At 35.4% G+C, this 3,941-nt stretch overlaps 1 pseudogene; it reads left to right on the top strand.

The window, feature by feature from the left end:
- Positions 1–351: 351 nt before the first annotated feature.
- On the top strand, positions 352–3,314 carry LOC131048590 (NAD(P)H-quinone oxidoreductase subunit H, chloroplastic-like; annotated as a pseudogene).
- Positions 3,315–3,941: the final 627 nt, after the last annotated feature.

Here is a 3,941-nt window from a genome sequence, read left to right as displayed (position 1 = left end):
AAATATCACATTCCACTAATGAATTCGTGGGTATCACAATAATTGTATACAAAAAAATATGTGGCTCGGTCTAATGACGAAGTCAATGGTTTAGGGAGTTGTTAAACTTTACAGCATAAACAACAGTAACAATTTTCATGTCAAATCCAACTGCTCAAGCAGATGGATGTCGTTAAAGAGCCAAGGTGACTACAATTGACTGTAACAAACCCATCAAGCATGCTAGGGTGATAAGGGAAATTCGCACTGGATACTTCTTGAGAATCCAAGCCCGAATTCACCAAAATTGATTGAATTGAATCAGAACAAGAAGGCATCAGAATAGGTATGATATATTTATTGTATAAAATTATGGGTCCTCATCATCCATCAATGCATCGTGTTCTTCTACTAATTGTTACTCTAGATGGTGAAGATGTTATTGACTGCGAACTTGTTAGCGTAACAACTTATGTTACCCCCATAATTCATGGATCTGACTCCAGTCTTATCCTTTACTTACCGTGATAAACTGATGATTGCATTCTCGAGTAGACTTATGGTGGACTTATGTTTCCATGATCTCTTAGTTAAGCCTAACCAAGGTGAACAACAAGTTAATTTTTCATGCTCCACCTCTTTCACCGTAACCAGCCCGGTTTGCGGTTGTTCTTCTTTGTTTCCTCTGTTGCTAATGCGATGGTTCTTTGTATAAAACCATGCATTCAACATATTGTAGTTGTGACAATGAATTAATAGAATTACATTCATTTTATTTTATTTTGATTTGATTTCTTTCCTACAAGTTTTGTTTCTTCTTTAATGCTAGATCGATATTTTGCAATGCAGAAAATTTAACATGGTATGAAAGCATAATAGACCGTACATGTCGTCCATCCTATTGAAATATTTAGATTTTTCAACTACAAAATTAGGCTCAACCTTTGTTGTCATAACTATTCGATACAAGCCTCTACTTCTAAGTTGAAGCAGAATATTTGGCTTCCATTCGAAATAGTTGTATGGTGTGAGAAGAGAAGAGGCTAGAAATTCCATTTGTTTGCAATAGATCTGATCTTCAGTACCTGCAAAACTAAAAATTTATGTTTCTCGTTCACAGCTACTAGGCTCTGATACCAACTGAGCTATTCCAGCTAAGATAATGTGGAATTGACAAATCCAAGGAAGAAAAAAAATTAATTCTTTCTATTTTGTCAAAATTGGGTCCAAATTATGATGTATTTGTCTCTTCTTTTCACACAGTTAGGCTTACAACAAGAGAAAGTTGGAAGATGCCCACTCTCAATGCTTTCATTGAGTGTCTGATACATGAGCAGGATAAGCTCATAAAATGGGTACTTTAAAAGATTCTAAAGCTCATGCACTTGTTGTGCATACAAGTGAGAAGAACAATTCACAAGACAAGACTCAATCCAAGACAGAGAAGAAGTCGTATGAGCCTTGCAGTTTTTGTGGCAAGGTGGGACATGCAATCAATAGGTGTTGGAAGAGACTTGAAGATTTAGAAGAGGCCATGCAGCAAAATCATATTTCAACAACTCAACCTTCTTCATCACAGATAGGTCAAGGTCAAAGTCATGCTCTTTCTGTATGGGCCTTGCCTTCATCTTCTCCTTCTCCCTTGTGACACATCGCTTCAGTGGCCCTGTCTTTCTACTAGTAGTTCTAATGCTTCCTTTTTTTTTTCAAGTTTGATTAGTTCACTATTGGCACCTGTATTTTCTACTAGCGGCTTCTTTTTGCATGGTTGAGTAGTGTCGATGGGGTCACTCATGCAGATTCATGTGCCACCTGCATCCTTGAATTTTAGATGTTTTGCTTTTGTTTTCCATCTGATCATTGTTCGAGCAGTGTCATTGAGGGCACTCATGCATATTCTTGATCTTGATCATCATATTGGCTTTTGAGGAGGTTCTTCAATCAACATTATGACAATCATCATTCGACAGTTGTTCACACTTTTCTTGTATCACAAAGGATATTCTTCTGCACTTCATATAGTTATAATTTTGAAGGGGGGATTTGTTCCCATTGGTTTTTCCCTCTTTCTTCTTTTCTCCTTAGTTAGGATTAAGGGGGGTGTTAGTGTAACAACTTCTGTTACCTCTATAATTCATGGATCTGACTACAGTCTTCTCCTTTGTTTATGGTGATAAACTGCTGATTGCATTCTCGAGTAGACTAACGATAGACTTATGTTTCCATGATCGCTTAGTTAAGCCTAACCAAGGTGAACAACAAGTTTTTTTTCATGCTTCACCTCTTTCCCCATAACCAACCAGTTTTGTGATTGTTCTTCTTTGCTTCCTTTGTTTCTAATGTGGTGGTTCTTTGTATAAAACCATGCATTCAACAGATTGTAGCTGTGACAATGAATTGATAGAATTACATTCATTTTGTTTTATTCTGATTTGATTTCTTTCCTGCAAGTTTTGTTTCTTCTTTCATGCTAGATCTATATTCTGCAATGCAAAAAATTTAACAGAACTTATATTAGGTTATTTACATAGAGGGATGGAAAAAATTGCTAAGAACCAAACAATTGTTCAATATCTCTCCTATGTAACATGATGGGATTATTTGGCTACTATGTTCACAGAGGCGATATCGGTTAATATGCTAGAAAAATTGGAAAATATTCAAATACCTAAAAGGGATAGCTATATTAGAATGATTGTGCTAGAGTTAAGTCGTATAGCTTCTCATTTGTTATGGCTTGGACCTTTAATGGCCGATATTGGTGCATAGACTCCATTATTTTATATTTTAAGACAGAGGGAAATGATATATGATTTATTTGAAGCTGCCACAGGCATGCGAATGATGCATAATTATTCCCATATTGGAGGAGTAGTTGTAAATTTACCCTATGGTTGGATAGATAAATGCTTATATTTTTGCTATTATTTCTTCCTAAAAGTGATAGAATATGAAAGGTTTATTACACACAATCCTATCTTTTTGAAATGAGTTGAGGGAGTAGGCATTATTAGTAGAAAAGAAGCAATAGATTGGAGTTTATCAAGACCCATGCTACGAGCTCCCTGAATCCAATGGGATCTTCGTAAAGTGGATCATTATGAATGCTACGATGAATTGGATTGGGAAATCCAATGGCAAAAGGAAGGAGATTCATTAGCTCGTTATTTTCTTCGAATCGGGAAATGAAAGAATCTATTAAAATAATTAGACATGCCCTAGAAGTAATTTTGGGAGGTCCCTATGAGAATTTAGAGGTTCAATGTTTAAATAAGGGAAAAGATTTGCACAAAATCCTCTCAAAGGAAAATCCCACCAGGGAGGGAAATGAGTAGGAGGAATGGAAGTTTGGGCTCTACAAGGTTTTGGTGTTGCTTATATCTTACATGAGATGCTTACTTTAAAATACGACCATATGGATAATTGTGAAAAAATATTTGGTGCCATTATCAACAGAGAACCAATGCCTATTAGACTATTCTATCTGAGATAGACTTTCAGATAGGTAAGAAGGAATTTTGATCAAAATCAATAAAAATTTATTTTTTATGACTGACCAAGATAAACACGAACAACTTCGAATTGGATTAGTTTCTCTCGAGAAGATCCTTATTACTATCATCATCATTCTTCAATTCTTCATGTGAAGGCCAAGGCATGAGCACAATAGATCCTTTGTAGAAGGTCATCAGCATGGCCCCACTCACACCCACAAGTGTTCCCACTATCTTTGCTTGACTATGTATCTCTCGAATTATTATCTTTTTCATTCTATATGATAAATATAATTCAATTTTAAGTTTCAAATACATAATACAAAATAGAATGTAATAGTGTTATTATAATTTAACTATTTTTAAATTTGATTGTCTGGTTTTTTTTGCATCAACATTTGGGATCACACTCTGTGAACCATCATCGCAATGTTACAGAGTGTCAAGAGACTATGTTCTCCTCTTGAC

The sequence above is a fragment of the Cryptomeria japonica genome, chromosome 7, assembly GCF_030272615.1.
Source record: "Cryptomeria japonica chromosome 7, Sugi_1.0, whole genome shotgun sequence".
In the NCBI taxonomy this organism is placed as follows: Eukaryota; Viridiplantae; Streptophyta; class Pinopsida; order Cupressales; family Cupressaceae; genus Cryptomeria; species Cryptomeria japonica.
The sequence above is the reverse complement of the archived record's forward strand: the minus strand, read 5'-3'. Positions and strand labels throughout refer to the sequence as shown.